Source organism: Pseudorca crassidens, chromosome 2 (genome assembly GCF_039906515.1).
Source record: "Pseudorca crassidens isolate mPseCra1 chromosome 2, mPseCra1.hap1, whole genome shotgun sequence".
In the NCBI taxonomy this organism is placed as follows: Eukaryota; Metazoa; Chordata; class Mammalia; order Artiodactyla; family Delphinidae; genus Pseudorca; species Pseudorca crassidens.
In genome coordinates, this window is record NC_090297.1 from 37,088,842 (window position 1) to 37,107,228 (window position 18,387).

The following is an 18,387-nucleotide window of genomic DNA, read 5'->3' on the forward strand; positions in this document are numbered from 1 at the left end:
AAGTTATATATTATTGGTATACTAATTAACAATATTTACAAAGCTTTAAAAATCATAAGACTATAAGTTTATACAACCAAGAAAGACATAATTTTTTAAAAACTCAAAACTTTAGCTTATCATTTGAATAATAACCAAGTATCATTTAAAATAAATGATGATGAGGGACTTCCCTGGTGGCACAGTGGTTAAGACTCCGTGCTCCCAATGGAGGGGGCCCGGGTTCGATCCCTGGTCAGGGAACTAGATCCTACATGCATATCACAACTACGGAGCCTGTGAGCCGCAACTAAGGAGACCACCTGCTGCAACTAAGGAACCCACATGCTGCCACCAAGGGAGCCGGTGAGCTGCAACTAAGACCCAGCACAACCAAATAAATAAATAATTTTTTTTTTTTTTTTTTTTTTTGCGGTATGCGGGCCTCTCACTGTTGTGGCCTCTCCCGTTGCAGAGCACAGGCTCCAGACGCACAGGGTCAGCGGCCATGGCTCACAGGCCCAGCCACTCCTCGGCATGTGGGATCCTCCCGGACCGGGGCACGAACCCATGTCCCCTGCATCGGCAGGCGGACTCTCAACCACTGCGCCACCAGGGAAGCCCATAAATAAATTTTTAAAAATTAATAAATAAAATAAATGATGAGTTATACATGTTTGTACTATTGATAATTTAACCTTTAAAATGAACATAAAATAAAACTAAAATATTGGTTTTGATGAAGCCAGCTAATAACTGGGTTTGGAGTACCAAAGTGAATTTATTTAATCCATGGAGGTTGGAAATCTGAGAAACTTGGAGTTTGGAGAAGCTGCAGGTTTAGGTGACGACAAAATCAAGGGTATGATTATGAGGATAAGAGCTTACAGTCCATTAATATTTGTCGGGAACAGAGGCAGTCCTAATCCTATCCCCTTGCTCTTCTACAAGAATTGAGAAGAAATGTACAAAGATGACAAATTAGGCAACGGTCCCTCATCAACCACAGAGAGCTGTTGATATTAACATCCTTTTAATAAAATCAGGATCTTTATGAGCAAAAATCAAATTAAAGTAGATCTTGTAGATGAGAATTTTACAGAATTAAGAGGAGAAATAGCAGGACCTCCAGACACACCATATGAAGGAGGAAGATATCAACTAGCGATTAAAATACCTGAAACATCCAATTAATCCCCCTAAGATCCGGTTTATCACTAAAATATGGCATCCTAATATTAGTTCCATCACAGGGGCTATTTGTTTGGATATCCTGAAAGATCAATGAGCAGCAGCAATGACTCTCCGCACGGTATTATTGTCATTGCAAGCACTACTGGCAGCTGCAGAACCAGATGATCCACAAGATGCAGTAGTAGCAAATCAGTACAAACAAAATTCCGAAATGTTCAAATAGACACCTCGACTTTGGGCACATGTGTATGCTGGAGCACCAGTTTCTAGTCCAGAATACACCAAAAAAATAGAAAATCTATGTGCTATGGGCTTTGACAGGAATGCAGTAATAGTGGCCTTGTCTTCAGAATCATGAGATGTAGAGACTGCAACAGAATTGCTTCTGAGTAGTAACTGAGACATAGAGCTGCTGATATAGTCAAGCTTGCCCATTCTTGAGGAGCATCAACATCTGTTATTTTTAGGATTCTGCGTAGATTTCTTTTAAACTGGCATTCTTGCCTAATGATGTTTTCTAGGCACCACTGGAGACTGAAAAAAATCCCTGCTCTGTAAATAAAGCTAACTAAACGTCTGTAAATTTAAAAAGGGGAAATACTTTTTTTTCTTATTTAATAGTGTAAAAATTCTTTGAGCTAAGCTAAAACCATGGAAAGAACATGTTACTTTAGTGTTTAGCAGTGTACCAAGACTAGCAAGAGTTTGCTTCAGGATTTCATTGAATAATTAAGATAATATTTTGAGTGTGTCAGGGCCATTCAAATTATTGGTGTTGCATCACAGCTACCTTAACTGTTTTTAACATGGATCCTCTGTGGCTGTGAATTTACTTGCATGCTTGTACCTAACTTCTTAGGTACAACTCTCTGCAGTTTTTTTTGTTGTTTTTTTTTTTGCGGTACGTGGGCCTCTCACTGTTGTGGCCTCTCCCGTTGCGGAGCACAGGCTCCGGACGCGCAGGCCCAGCGGCCATGGCTCACAGGCCCAGCCGCTCCGCGGCATGTGGGATCTTCCCGGACCGGGGCACGAACCCATGTCCCCTGCATCGGCAGGCAGACCCACAACCACTGCGCCACCAGGGAAGCCCCCTGGATCCTTTAAAAGTCACTCTTGCTTGCATTTCCCCCTATTGACACATGAAAGCTGTGTTGGTATTTTACTCTACATACTTCAAATGCACATAGGAATAGAAGTGTGTTATAAATCTAGCTTTCTTTATGATGTTTCTGATAATATGAGAATTGAAAACTTTACCTTCTCTTGTACATAGTCAGACTTTCTAAGCATTTCATTCTAAGTTCAAAAGTTTGAAAATTATTAGTTTTGCAAGCTCAAACACTAATGTGACCATTTTATGAAGGGTGAAATGGATTTGTGTAGGCTGTTCTATACATAGAAACACAGTTCTTATTAAATATTCAGGGCCAATGGAAAAATAACAAAAATGTAATGGAATCAGAATGAATTAAAGTAAGGCTATATATTGAAAGTCATATTATAAAAGGCTTGCTTTCTTCAAGCGTTACTTATCCTAAATTATAATGGTGAAGTGTTTGGAAAATAGTTTTGAACCATAAATTCAGCATAACTTCATTTGACTTCTCAATAATCTTAGAAGCAATAAAAGAACCATTATTAAATATATTGTAATGTTAAAATGTGGCGGTTCTTCCAAAAACTTGTAAGGCTTTCCTAGTGAACAATAAACTCTTGTAGTTGATTTTATTGCATACTAAACACAAGTTGCTGGGTTTTTCCCCTATATGTTTGCTTCAGTATAAATTTCTTTATACAATCACCTCCTTTTGTTGTAGTTTAGTTACTTTCTAAAGATGCCAAAGGAAACAAGATTTTTCTTATTTATATTAAATAGCTAAAACCATGTACTTTTCTTTATATTTTTGAAGGGTGGAATTGTGTGAAAATGTGGACAGTTTTGTTCCATTGTTGGTTAGAATTATTATTTTTTTTAGTGGCAGGTGGCTTGGTAATATTAGTAATATTTGGATTATTTTAAATATCAAACACCTCTACCCAGTTTACTACTTGCCTATATTATCAGGGTATATTTAATTGTCCTGTAGTTTGAGAAATGAGAGAGAAAGAACTGAGAAGTTACTAAGGGTCAAGCATTATATACTTTGCTCTTGGAGGCAGCTATACCTTGCCTATGACTTTTATGCATATTAGCCCCTTAGGGTTTATGCATCTAACTACAATTCAACATCCCCAATGCCCAGGAAACTGAAAAGTACACTTTTTCATTTCAAAAATTTACCTCATTTACAGTAAATGTGATAATCTCTTTCTTTTTCTGGTACATTTCCTACTGTCACCTTCTGCTGTTCTGTTTGTTTGTTTTTGTTTTTTTCCTATTTTTCTACAGGTAGATTTATTTCCCAAACATAGAAAAAAAGGCAATTGCTTTTTTCTGTGGTCTTCAAAAAAAACTAAAATATTAAAAATGACTCAATTATCCAAATAACTTTAACTTTAATGTTAAGCTAAGAAACAAAAAATATTCTCTTAAACAGCTCAAAGTAAATAGGTAATATGGAAGCACTCATTATTAAATAAAGTTCATATGAGATTAAATATCATTATATATTCCTTTTATTTTGAAATAATCTCAAACTTGCAAAATAGGTGCAAGTACAATTCAAATAATTTTTTGGAAGGGGGAATATTTTCTAAATTTTTCCAACTTCATTGAAGTATGATTGACAAATAAAAATTGCATATATTTAGGTTGTACAACACGATTTTTTAAGTTATACAATGTGATGATCTAATATACATATACATCGTGAAATGCTTACCACAATCAAGTTAATTAACATATCCATCACTTCACATAGTACCATTTGTGTCTGTGTGTGTATGTGTATGTATGGTAAGGACACTTAAGATCTACTCTCTTAGCAAATTCCAGTATACAATACAGTATTATTAACTATAATCATTATGCTGTATATTAGATCCTTAAAACTTATTCATCTTACAGCTGAAAGTTTGTACCCCTTGACCAACATCTCCCTGCTCCCTCACTCCCTAGCCCCTGGCAACCACCATTCTACTCTCCGGTTCTATGAGTCTGACGTTTTTGGATTCCCAAATAATCTATGGGCCATCTAAGTTGCTGGGCTCTAACACGCCCTTTTAGGCTGCTGCCACTTGGTGCTGCTTCGTTCCCTCTTTCCCTGTCTAACTTCCTTTTCTCTCTTGCTTCACGAAGGTTTGGACTGAATTTTTCAGGAAAGTAAGGCAGAAGAGAGAAAAGGTTAAGGGTGCAGAGACTAGAGAGAAGAGGAAAGAGGAAGAGCAAGTATTTTATTATATCTTACAATTAGCTATTTTGCTATACTACGACTCCTTATGCTCCCAAAACCTACCTTGAAAATAGAAAATAAATAGTACAGAAAAATAATAGGAAAGAAAAAAGAATATGATACCGAAAAAGAAAAAAACGTTTTTCTTAAATGTACTTAATCTTTGTTCTTACTTTATTTTATGCTTCCAGCCATTAAGTGTTGTCACAGATTATAACAAGGCTATGAACTATGGCCAATCCCTTTTTCTCATCTTGTAACTGAAAAAAACCACATCACATACCCAGGGAATTTAAGGTATTTAAGTTTGGAGGCTATGCAGAACAGCAACAGCAATAGCGAAATTCCTATAATCCTACAGTCCCTACAACCCAAACTGTAAAATCAATAATGGTTAAAGTTAGAGAAGGATATGCAAAATATACCTTTAATAGCAAAATATTTCCCAGTTCTGAACTTGTTAAATGCGAAATGGGAGCCAGAGGATATTCTCCATCCCTTTTCTATAAGGCAATTCAGGGAGATTGAGCAATCAGTTGCCACTTGATACCAAATGGTAACCGGCTCTATACACACCTTTATATTAATTCTCCCTCATTTCCTGTCTCACTCCCTTTACTTTCACTCTTGCTTCCCTAGGATTGCATTCTCTAATAACATAATTTAATCGCACATTAAAAAGGCTTTCCAAGTTCAATGAAAAGCAGGAAATCTCCCTTAGTCCAGTACATTCTATGGCACAAACAACACTGAGTTTTGTGACTTGCAAAAATAGGGACCACAGGTTCCAGATTGGAAAGGAAGAAGAAAAATTATCTCTATTGACAGAACTAATAAATGAGCTCAACAAAGAGGTACAAGATCGATATATGAAAATCAATTGTATTTAAATACAGTAGAAATGAACTGTCTGGAAATGAAATTCAGAAAACAATTCCATTTATGATAGTATATAAATGAATACTTAGGAGTATCAACCAAGCAAGTAGACAATTTGTACTTAGAAAACTACAAAATATTATTGAAAGAAATTAAAGAGGATGTAATAAATAGGAAAATACCCCAAGATATTGTTAAAATGGTATGATAGACAAAATAATGCCCCCCCCAAAAGAAAGTCCTCATCCTGATTCTCTGAACTTGGCAAAAGAGACTTTGCAGATGTAATTAAATCAAGGTTCTTGCGATATAGAGATTCCCTGGATTATATGAATGAGCCCAATGTAATCACAGGGTCCTTTATAAGAGGGAGGCAAGGGGACCTGGTGGCACAGTGGTTAAGAATCCGCCTGTCAATGCAGGGGACACAGGTTTGAGCCCTGGTCCAGCAAGATCCCACATGCCAAGGAGCAACTAAGCCCATGCATCACAACTACTGAGCCTGCTCTCTAGAGCCGGTAAGCCGCAACTACTGAGCCCATGTGCCATAACTACTGAAGCCCGCATGCCCTAGAGCCCATGAGCCACAACTACTGAGCCCACTGGCTGCAACTACTGAAGCCTGCAGGCCCTGGAGCCCGTGCTCTGCAACAAGAGAAGCCACCACAATGAGAAGCATGCACACTGCAATGAAGAGTATCCCCGCTCACCGCAACTAGACAAAGCCCACATGCAGCAACAAAGACCCAACGCAGCCAAAAATTAATTAATTAATTAATTTTTTTAAAAAGAGGGAGGCAAGGGGCTTAAAGTCAGAGAGAAAAATGTGACAATGGAAGCAGAGGTTGGAGTGATAGGCTATGAAAATGGAGGAAGGAGCCATGAGACACAAAATGTAGATGTGGCTTCTAGAAGCTGGAAAAAGGCATGGAAAGAGATTTTCCCCTAGAACCTCCAGATGGAACAAAGCTCTGCCAACAACTTGAGTTTTGCCCAGAAAGACCCATTTCAGATTTCTGACTACCAGAACTATAAGATATTAAATATGTGTTGTTTTAAGCCACCAAGTTCGTGGTGCTTGTTACAGCAGCAATAGAAAACTAATACAAATGGCTATACTGATTTGTACAAATTAACCTACAAATTCAATGCAATGCCTATCAAAATCGCAGCTGGCTTTTTTGCAAAAATTGACAAGCTGATCCTAAAATTCGTACAGAAACTCAAGGGAACCAGAATAGCCAAAACAATCTTGAAAAAGAAGAACAATAGTAATCAAAACAATATGGTAGTGGCATAAAAACAGACCTACTGACCAATGGAAATCAAAAGCCCAGAAAATCAAAAACCCATGCATATATGGTCAACTAATATTGATATCTGACAAGGGAGCCAAGAAAACTCAATGGGAAAAATCGTTTATATTTACTGATAGTTTCTTCAATAAATGGTGTTGGGAAAACTGGATATCCACATGCAAAAGAAAAACTGAACCCCTATCTTATACCACTCACAAAAATTAACTCAAAAAGAATTAAACTTAAGAATCTGCCTGCCAATGCAGGGGACACGGGTTCGAGCCCTGGTCCAGGAAGATCCCATATGCCGCAGAGCAACTAAACCTGTGCGCCACAACTACTGAGCCTGTGCTCTAGAGCCTGGGAGCCACAACTACTGAGCCCATGTGCCACAACTACTGAAGCCTGCGTGCCTAGAGCCCGTGCTCTGCAACAAAAGGAGCCACCACAATGAGAAGCCAGCACACCACAACAAAGAGTAGCCCCTGCTTGCCGCAACTAGAGAAAGCCCACGCACAGCAATGAAGACCCATCGCAGCCAAAAATAAATAAAAAAATAATTTTTTTTAATTTAAAAAAAAAAGAATTAAACTTAAGACCTAAAACTGTAAAACTCCTAGAAGAAAATATAGGGGAAAGCCTCCTTGACCTGAGTCTTGGCAATGATTTTTTGGATATGACACCAAAAGCACAAGCAACAGAAGCAAAAATAAACAAGTGGGACTACACCAAACTAAAAACCTTCTGTACAGCTAAAGAAATAATCAACAAAATGAAAAGGAAAACTATGGAATGGGAGAAAATATTTGTAAACCATACATTGGATAAGGGGTTAATATCCAAAATGTGTAAGGAACTAATACAACTCAATAGCAAAAATACAAACAGTCTGATTAAAAAAAGGGTGGAGGACTCGAATAAACATTTTTCTAAAGAAGACATATAAATGCCAACAAGTACATGAAAAGGTGTTCAATGTCATCAGAGAAATGCAAATCAAAACCACAATGAGATATCACCTCCCACCTGTTAGAATGGCTATTATCAAAAGAAGAGATAACAAATGCTGTCCAGGATGTGGAGAAAAGGGAACCATGGTGCACTGTTGGCAGGAATGTAAACTGGTATAGCCACTATGGGAAAACAATATGAAAGTTCCTCAAAAAATTAAAATCTGAACTACCATATGATCCAGCAATCCCACTTCTGGGTACATATTTAAAGGAGTGAAATCACTATCTCGAAGAGATATCAGCACTCCCATGTTTACTGCAGCATTATTTATAATAGCCAAGACATGGAAACAACCTACATGTCCATCAAGGGATGAACAGATAAGGAAAATGTGGGGTGTGTGTGTGTGTGTGTGTGTGTGTGTGTGTGTGTGTGTATGTGTCTGTGTATGTGTATTATTCAGTCATAAAAAAGAAGGAAATCCTGCCATTTGTGACAACATGGATGGACCTTGAGGGCATTATGCTAAGTGAAATAAGTCAGACAGAAAAAGACAAATACTGTATGATCTCATTTATATGTGGAATCTAAAAACATCAAACTCATAGAAACAGAGAATAGAATGGTGGTTGCCAAGGGCTGAGTGGTGGGGGAAAAGGGGATATGTTAGTCAAACTTTCAGTTATAAGGTGAGTAAGTTCCAGGAATCTAATGTGCAGCATGATGACTATAGTTAACAATACTGTACTATATACTTGAAAGTTGCACGTACCACAATGTTCATTGCAGCTCTATTTACAATAGCCAGGACATGGAAGCAACCTAATTGTCCATCAATTGGACAAAGAATGGATAAAGAAGATGTGGCACATATGTACAATAGAATATTGTACATATTACTCATATTTATGAGTATTATGAATATTACATATTTATGACTGAATATTACTCAGTCATAAAAAGAAACAAAATTGAGTTATTTATAGTGAGGTGGATGTACCTAGAGTCTGTCATACAGAGTGAAGTAAGTCAGAAAGAGAAAAATACCATACACTAACACATATATATGGAAACTTAAAAAAAAAAAAAAAAAGGACATGAGGAACCTAGGGGCAGGACATTCTCTACACAGACGTAGAGAATGGACTTGAGGACACAGGGAGGGGGAAGGGTAAGCTGGGACGAAGTGAGAGAGTGGCATGGACATATATACACTACCAAATGTAAAATAGATAGCTAGTGGGAAGCAGCCACATAGCACAGGGAGATCAGCTCGGTGCTTTGTGACCACCTGGAGTGGTGGGATAGGGAGGGTGAGAGGGAAACGCAAGAGGGAGGGGATATGGGGATATATGTGTATGTATAGCTGATTCACTTTGTTATAAAGCAGAAACTAACACATCATTGTAAAGTAATTATACTCCAATAAAGATGTAAAAAAAAGAAAGAAAGTTGCTGTGAGAAAGGGCTTTAACATTCTCACCATAAAAGCAACAAAATGGTAATTATGTGAGGTGAAGGATGTGTTAACTAACCTTACTGTGGTAAACACTTCACAATATATACATGTATCAAATCATCACATCGTATACCTTAAACTTGTATAATGTTATGTCAATTATCTCAGTAAAGCTGGGAAAAGAAAGAAATAAAAGAACAAAGCTCAAAACTCACACTTTCCAATTTCACACTTTCCAATTTCAAAACTTACTACAGAGCAATACAAATCAAAATAGTGTGATATTGACATAAGGACACACATATAGATCGATGGAACAGAACTGAGAGTCCAGAAATAAATTTAATTAATTTTCAATTAACTTGCAACAAGAGTGCCAAGACCATTCACTGGGGAAAGAATAGTCATTTAAACAAATTATGCTGGGACAACTGGATAGTGACATGCAAAAGAATGAAGTTGAAGACATTTCTGATACCATATACAAAAATCAACTCAAAATGGAACACAGAAGTAGAAGAGCTAAAACTATAAAACTCATAGAAGAAAACATAGGAATAAATCTTCATGTTGTTGTGCTAGGCAATGTTTCCTTAGAAATGTTATCAAGAAAACAAGCAACAAAGAAAAAAATAAACTGTACTTCATCAAAACTAAAAACTTTTGCGCTTCAAAGGATATGACCAATAAAGTGAAAAGACAGTCCACAAAGTGTAAGAATATGTTTGCAAATCATAAATGTGATAAGAGACTACTATCCAGAATAAATAAAGAACACTTACAGCTCAGCAATAAAAAGACAGCCCAACTTAAAAATGGGCAAAGGATATGAATAGTCATTTCTCCAAAGAAGATATATAAATGACCAATAAGCACATGAAAAGATGCTCAATATCATTAGTCATCAGAGAATTGCAAATCAAAATCAACCATAATGAAATACTTCTTCACTCCCACTAGGATGGCAATAATAAAAAAAGATAGGTAATAACAATTGTTGGCAAGCACGCAGAGAAATTGAAACCCTTATACATTGCTGGGGGGATTATAAAATGGTGTAGCCACTTTGAAAAATAGTTTGGCAGTTCCTCAAAAAGTTAAACATAGAGTTATCATATGACCCAGCAATTCTATTCCCAAAAGAAATGAAAACATATGTCCACACAAAAGTTTGTACATGAATGTTCATCACAGCATAATTCTTAACCAAAAGGGAAACTACACTAAAGTCCAACAACTAAGGAATGGATAAACAAAATGTAGTATATACATACAATGGAGTAGTATTCCACCATAACAAGGAATGGAGTACTGATGTGTGCAACAACACAGATGAACCTTGAAAAATTATGCTAAGTGAAAGAAGCCAGTCACAAAAGATTACATGTTATATGATTCCATTTATCTGAAACGTCCAGAATAGGCATAGAGACAGAAATTAGTGGTTGCTTAGGGTTAGAGGGGATGATAGGATTGGGTAGTGCTATTAAAGGGTATAGAGTTTCTTTTTTTTTTTTTAAGATTTATCATTTATTTATTTATTTTATTTATTTTTGGCTGTGTCGGGTCTTAGTTGCGGCACGGGGGATCTTCGTTGAGGCATATGGGATCTTTCCTTGCAGCGTGCGGGCTCTTCGTTGTGGTGCGCAGGCTTCTCTCTAGCTGTGGCGTGCAGGTTTTCTTCTCTACTTGTGGCGTGCAGGCTCCAGGGTGCGTGGGCTCTGTAGTTGCGGCACACGGGTTCCAGAGAGCATGGGCTCTGTAGTTTGCAGCACGCAGGCTCTCTAGTTGAGGTACACAACCTCAGCAGTTGTGGCTTGCAGGCTTAGTTGTCCCGCAGCATGTGGGATCTTAGTTCCCTGACCAGGGATCAAACCCACGTCCCCTGCATTGTAAGGCAGATTCTTTACCACTGGACCATCAGGGAAGTCCCCTAGGGTTTCTTTTAAGATGATAAAAATGTTCTAAAATTGACTGTGGTGATGGCTACCCATATCTGTGAATATACACCTTAAATGGGTGAGTTGTATGGTATGTGAATTATATCTTACCAAAAGTGTTAAGCAAAAACGGAAGGAGGGGAGGGAGGAAGGAAGGAAGGAAGGAAGGAAGGATGGAAGGAAGGAAGGAAGGAAGTCTGCTAAGAGAGCCCCCCAGTTCCAAAATACTAAGTCTCTTCAGGGACACTGCCAACACTCTCACCTTCAAGGCCTCATCAAGCAGCCTTGGCTTCAGAGCAGAAGGAAGGTTCCTTACTAAAACCTCCCAGCAATGCTAACTTGTCTTGATGGTTTGCTAAATGACATAATTATCACATGGCTATACAACTGCAGTAAGTTAAAATCCAACTCCTTCTCATTTTTTCAGTTCTAATCTCTAAGTGAATAGGTAATGGGGAGAAAGTGCTAAAAAAACTACTCACTACTAACTAAAGTTCTAAATAAAACTATACTAAAATACTACAAGTAAAAACATAAGATTTTGGATAAGTAACTTCTTTATTTATATTTATTTTTGCTGTGTTGGGTCTTCGTTTCTGTGCGCGGGCTTTCTCTAGTTGCGGGGGCCACTCTTCATCGCGGGGTGCGCGCCTCTCACTATCGCGGCCTCTCTAGTTGCGGAGCACAGGCTCCAGACACGCAGGCTCAGTAGTTGTGGCTCACGGGCCTAGTTGCTCCGCAGCATGTGGGACCTTCCCAGACCAGGGCTCGAACCCGTGTCCCCTGCATTAGCAGGCAGATTCTCAACCACTGCACCACCAGGGAAGCCCTGGATAAGTAACTTCTTTTGTTGCTAATTATCCTGATGATATATTAATAATATTTGCAAGGGACAACACAAGAGGTGAAAATCTACAAACTTCTGCAATAATCATTCCCATAATGTATCAAAGAAACATTAATAAAGCAGATTCAACAAGGTTATATTTGATCTTTAAAACCCACATAATAGATCTGATTTTAATGTCGCATAAATATAATGTGCTACATTAGCAACATATGGTGTTTATGAAATTAAGCAGATTTACCAACACAAAGAAAAGTAACATCAGGAAGTACATGACATTTAGCATCACGGTTATCACTGGAGCATCTCTTGATACTCCCCCTTGCCCAATGTTGACAGTAAATGAACAAGTATAGTGGCCAAGACCTAAAAAGGGCATGGTAACTAGGCTCAGACTCCTCACTCATGACAGTCACCCCATCTGGTAAGCCACCTAGACAGGAAGAGATGCTAGCCAAGAATCTAGACTGGAAATTAGTGGAGGGAGACAGTGAATATCAGTTGTTATCTGGAGACTAGCTGTAGTGGAAGAGGTTGTAATTCATCTGCTAATCTCACTCTTGTAAATTCCCCACATTTTATAAGAGACCAAACAGAATGTTGGAGAATTTGTTTCCACATGGGGTGAAATTACTATATGAAATGAATCCAAGAGGCACAAGGAATACAGTGACCAGATACTCCCTTCAAGACCAAGGCCTTCATTCCTCTAACTGCCAGGAGAGTTGGCTGCTAGTAGCTCACAGCCAAGTCCTCCTCCACAAACTGCCCTCAACCAAAGTATCACGGGTTGCGTTCTCTGAAAGCACACACTGAGAGGGAATTTGGGATGCAAGATGCTTATTAGAAATCAATACCTGTGAAGGAAAGGCAACAGAAGCAGGACTGAGAAGAGGAAGAAGTCAAACTGTAATGCAGGCCTGACAACCAGGTACAGTTCCCTGGAGCAAGAACTGCCTGTCAAAAATAGCTAGACCTTTATACCCGCACCTTGCTCAGCCGTTTGCAAGCTGCCCCTAGAAGACTGTGACCGCAGGTGAAGCAGCTCTCTGTAGCTGAGGCAGACCCTGAACCAGCTGACAGTTGAAAGCCATCTGCTTAAAGCACCTTCTGCAACTGGGAAGGAGAACTGTGTAGTTCCATCTCTTCCACAGAAAGAAACTACGCCACCCAAGGTTACGCCGTCAGGTCAGCCCACATCTAACTCCAGACAGCTCTGAAGTGTCATCCAAGCTCCAGAGTTCCCAAAAGGACTGACTAAAGTCTCTGTTGCAACTGCATCGGTTCAATCTCTCTGCCCTCCTAATCTTGCTTCCCTCGCTCCGTTACAAGTATTGTTCCTCAATAAACCTTCTGCAGGCACATCTCCATCTCAGAGTCTATTTCCCAGGAAACATAACCTAAAAAATCTGATTCCATAGGAAAATTCGATAAAGAGGTAGCTATGATCTACTCTATTCAGTAACCTCACAGGATATTATTTCAGCTAGTGCAAATCATTAAAACTTAGCTGTCTATGGCACAATAATGTCAAGCCATCATTCTGTTAAAACAAAACAAAACAAAAAAGGAACTTAGCAGCATTTAGATAAGTAGCAAAACAGAATATATAAAAGATGACAAAATTGAAATATTCAGTAGAAATAGCAAACAGTAGATCTGTGTTAACCTATAAGAAAATAAAGTAACTATCCTATTCATAACCTGAAATGGGTAGAATAAAAATGGTTAATGAATCACATCCACCCATATTATACATATCAAGGCTCAAAGGCAATAGAGGAACTTATTGCAGGATTTTTATCAAATAAAGCAGATTCTTCTGCATAAATTAGTGGTTCCTGAACTTATTTGAGTTACGGATCCCTTTGAGTATCAAATGGAAGTTATACCCTGTCTTCTCTGCAAAATGTCCATATGCATTTGTAAAATCTGAAAATAATTTCAGGAGTTCCTGGATCCCTGAAAGCCATTTACAGGTGCCAGGTTAAGAACCCCTAAAATAAATCACGTTTATAAAGGTAAAATGACATCTGTCCAACACATGTTAACTTAAAAGAGAAAGATGCTGACCAAAATGCAGCTGAATAAATCATATTGTCTTTAACTTATTTTAATTACATTATTATATAAGGAATATGTAAATAGGTTCTCACTATAAAATAATTAAAACAATACAGATTAAATTTCCGCTTGGTCATCACTATTCCCCTTTCTCTTCACAGAGATTATTTATAAGTTTGATGTAAATCCTTTCAGACTTTTCCAGTGCTTTTTCAAAAACGTACTACCTATTAAAATGTGGAGAATCATTTTGGAAACACTATGTTAAGAACTAGCATTTAAAAAGCACAAAGGATGATGTTGGCTGTGGGTTTGTCATATATGGCCTTTATTATGTTGAGGAAAGTTCCCTCTGTGACTACTTTCTGCAGGGTTTTTATCATAAATGGGTGCTGAATTTTGTCGAAAGCTTTCTCTGAATCTATTGAGATGATCATATGGTTTTTCTCCTTCAAATTGTTAATACGGTGTATCACATTGATTGATTTGCGTATATTGAAGAATCCTTGCATTCCTGGAATAAACCCCACTTGATCATGGTGTATGATCCTTTTAATGTGCTGTTGGATTCTATTTGCTAGTATATTGTTGAGGATTTTTGCATCGATGTTCATCAGTGATATAGGCCTGTAGTTTTCTCCTTTGTGACATCCTTGTCTGGTTTTGGTATCAGGGTGATGGTGGCCTCATAGAATGAGTTTGGGAGTATTCCTCCCTCTGCTATATTTTGGAAGAGTTTGAGAAGGATAGGTGTTCACTCTTCTCTAAATGTTTGATAGAATTTGCCTGTGAAGCCATCTGGTCCTGGGCTTTTGTTTGTTGGAAGATTTTTAATCACAGGTTCAATTTCAGTGCTTGTGATTGGTCTGTTCATATTTTCTATTTCTTCCTGATTCAGTCTTGGCAGGTTGTGCTTTTCTAAGAATTTGTCCATTTCTTTCAGATTGTCCATTTTATTGGCATAGAGTTGCTTGTAGTAATCTCTCATGATCTTTTGTATTTCTGCAGTGTCAGTTGTTACTTCTCCTTTTTCATTTCTTATTCTATTGATTTCAGTCTTCTCCCTTTTTTTCTTGATGAGTCTGGCTAATGGTTTATCAATTTTGTTTATCTTCTCAAAGAACCAGCTTTTAGTTTTATTGATCTTTGCTATCGTTTCCTTCATTTCTTTTTCATTTATTTCTGATCTGATCTTTATGATTTCTTTCCTTCTGTTAACTTTGGGGGTTTTTTGTTCTCCTTTCTCTAATTGCTTTAGGTGCAAGTTTAGGTTGTTTATTCAAGATGTTTCCTGTTTCTTAAGGTAGGATTGTATTGCTATAAACTTCCCCCTTAGAACTGCTTTTGCTGCATCCCATAGGTTTTGGGTCGTCGTGTCTCCATTGTCATTTGTTTCTACGTATTTTTTGATTTCCTCTTTGATTTCTTCAGTGATCGCTTCGTTATTTAGTGTATTGTTCAGCCTCCATGAGTTTGTTTGTTTTTTTTTTCCTCGGCACGCGGGCCTCTCACCACTACAGCCTCTCCCGCTGTGGAGCACAGGCTCCGGACGCGCAGGTCCAGTGGCCATGGCCCACGGGCCCACCCGCTCCGCGGCACACGGGATCCTCCCGGACCGGGGCATGAACTCACGTTCCCTGCATCAGCAGGCGGACTCCCAACCACTGCGCCACCAGGGAAGCCCATGTGTTTGTATTTTTTACAGATCTTTTCCTGTAATTGATATCTAGTCTCATAGCGCTGTGGTCGGAAAAGATACTTGATACAATTTCAATTTTTTTAAATTTAACAAGGCTTGATTTGTGACCCAAGATATGATCTATCCTGGAGAATGTTCCATGAGCACTTGAGAAAAATGTGTATTCTGTTGTTTTTGGATGGAATGTCCTATAAATATCAATTAAGTCCATCTTGTTTAATGTATCATTTAAAGCTTGTGTCTCCTTATTCATTTTCATTTTGGATGATCAGTCCATTGGTGAAAGTGGGGTGATAAAGTCCCCTAGTATCAATGTGTTACTGTCGATTTCCCCTTTTTTGGAAGAACTGAAAGCATATCCACTAAGATCAGGAACAAGACAAGGTTGCCCACTCTCACCTCTCTTATTCAACAGAGTTTTGGAAGTTTTAGCCACAGCAATCAGAGAAGAAAAGGAAATAAAAGGAATCCAAATCGGAAAAGAAGAAGTAAAGCTGTCACTGTTTGCAGATGACATGATACTATACATAGAGAATCCTAAAGATGCTACCAGAAAACTACTAGAGCTAATCAATGACTTTGGTAAAGTAGCAGGATACAAAATTAATGCACAGAAATCTCTGGCATTCCTATATACTAATGATGAAAAATCTGAAACTGAAATCAAGAAAACACTCCCATTTACCACTGCAACAAAAAGAATAAAATATCTAGGAATAAACCTACCTAAGGAGACAAAAGACCTGTATGCAAAAAATTATAATACACTGATGAAAGAAATTAAAGATGATACAAATGGATGGAGAGATATACCATGTTCTTGGATTGGAAGAATCAACATTGTGAAAATGACTCTACTACCCAAAGAAATCTACAGATTCAATGCAATCCCTATCAAACTACCACTGGCATTTTTCACAGAACTAGAACAAAAAATTTCACGATTTGTATGGAAACACAAAAGACCCCGAATAGCCAAAGCAATCTTGAGAACGAAAAATGGAGCTGGAGGAATCAGGCTCCCTGACTTCAGACTATACTACAAAGCTACAGTAATCAAGACAGTATGGTTCTGGCACAAAAACAGAAAGATAGATCAATGGAACAGGATAGAAAGCCCAGAGATAAACCCACGCACATATGGTCACCTTATCTTTGATAAAGGAGGCAGGAATGTACAGTGGAGAAAGGACAGCCTCTTCAATAAGTGGTGCTGGGAAAACTGGACAGGTACATGTAAAAGTATGAGATTAGAACACTCCCTAACACCATAAACAAAAATAAGCTCAAAATGGATTAAAGACCTAAATATAAGGCCAGAAACTATAAACTCTTAGAGGAAAACATAGGCAGAACACTCTATGACATAAATCACAGCAAGATTCTTTTTGACCCACTTCCTAGAGAAATGGAAAAAAAAAAAATAAACAAATGGGACCTAATGAAACTTCAAAGCTTTTGCACAGCAAAGGAAACCATAAACAAGACGAAAAGACAACCCTCAGAATGGGAGAAAATATTTGCAACTGACAAAGGATTAATCTCCAAATTTACAAGCAGCACATGCAGCTCAATAACAAAAAAACAAACAACCCAATCCAAAAATGGGCAGAAGATATAAATAGACATTTCTCCAAAGAAGATATACAGATTGCCAACAAACACATGAAGGAATGCTCAACATCATTAATCATTAGAGAAATGCAAATCAAAACTACAATGAGATATCATCTCACACCAGTCAGAATGGCCATCATCAAAAAATCTAGAAACAATAAACGCTGGAGAGCGTGTGGAGAAAAGGGAACACTCTTGCACTGCTGGTGGGAATGTGAATTGGTACAGCCACTATGGAGAACAGTATGGAGGTTCCTTAAAAAACTAAAAATAGAACTACCATACGACCCAGCAATCCCACTACTGGGCATATACCCTGAGAAAACCATAATTCAAAAAGAGTCATGTACCAAAATGTTCATTGCAGCTCTATTTACAATAGTCAGGAGATAGATGGAAACAACCTAAGTGTCCATCATCGGATGAATGGATAAAGAAGATGTGGCACATATATACAATGGAATAATACTCAGCCATAAAAAGAAATGAAATTGAGTTATTTGTAGTGAGGTGGATGGATCTAGAGGCCGTCATACAGAGTGAAGTAAGTCAGAAAGAGAAAGAAAAATACTGTATGCTAACACATATATATGGAATATAAGAAAAAAAAATTGTCATGAAGAACCTAGGGGTAAGACAGGAATAAAGACACAGACCTACTAGAGAATGGACTTGAGGATATGGGGAGGGGGAAGGGTAAGCTGGGACAAAGTGAGAGAGTGGCATGTACATATATACACTCCCAAACGTAAAATAGATAGCTAGTGGGAAGCAGCCGCATAGCACAGGGAGATTAGCTCGGTGCTTTGTGACCACCTAGAGAGGTGGGATAGGGAGGATGGGAGGGAGGGAGACGCAAGAGGGAAGAGATATGGGAATATATGTATATGTATAACTGATTCACTTTGTTATAAAGCAGAAACTAACACACCATTGTAAAGCAATTAAACTTCAATAAAGATGTAAAAAAAATTTTTTAAATAAATAAAAAAATAATAATAAATAAAAAGAACAAAGGATAGGGACTTCCCTGGTGGTGCAGTGGTTAAGAATCTGCTACTAATGCAGGGAACGGGAAGATCCCACATGCCACAGAGCAACTAAGCCCTTGTGCCACAACTACTG

At 38.1% G+C, this 18,387-nt stretch overlaps 1 protein-coding gene and 1 pseudogene across 1 annotated transcript in view; one reads left to right on the top strand and one right to left on the bottom strand.

Moving 5' to 3' along the window:
• The window catches only part of ZSWIM5 (zinc finger SWIM-type containing 5), a 262,543-nt gene that overhangs the window by 227,856 nt on the left and 16,300 nt on the right, over positions 1-18,387 (bottom strand). The window lies entirely within an intron of this gene.
• Positions 1,041-1,765, top strand: LOC137210397 (ubiquitin-conjugating enzyme E2 K pseudogene; annotated as a pseudogene).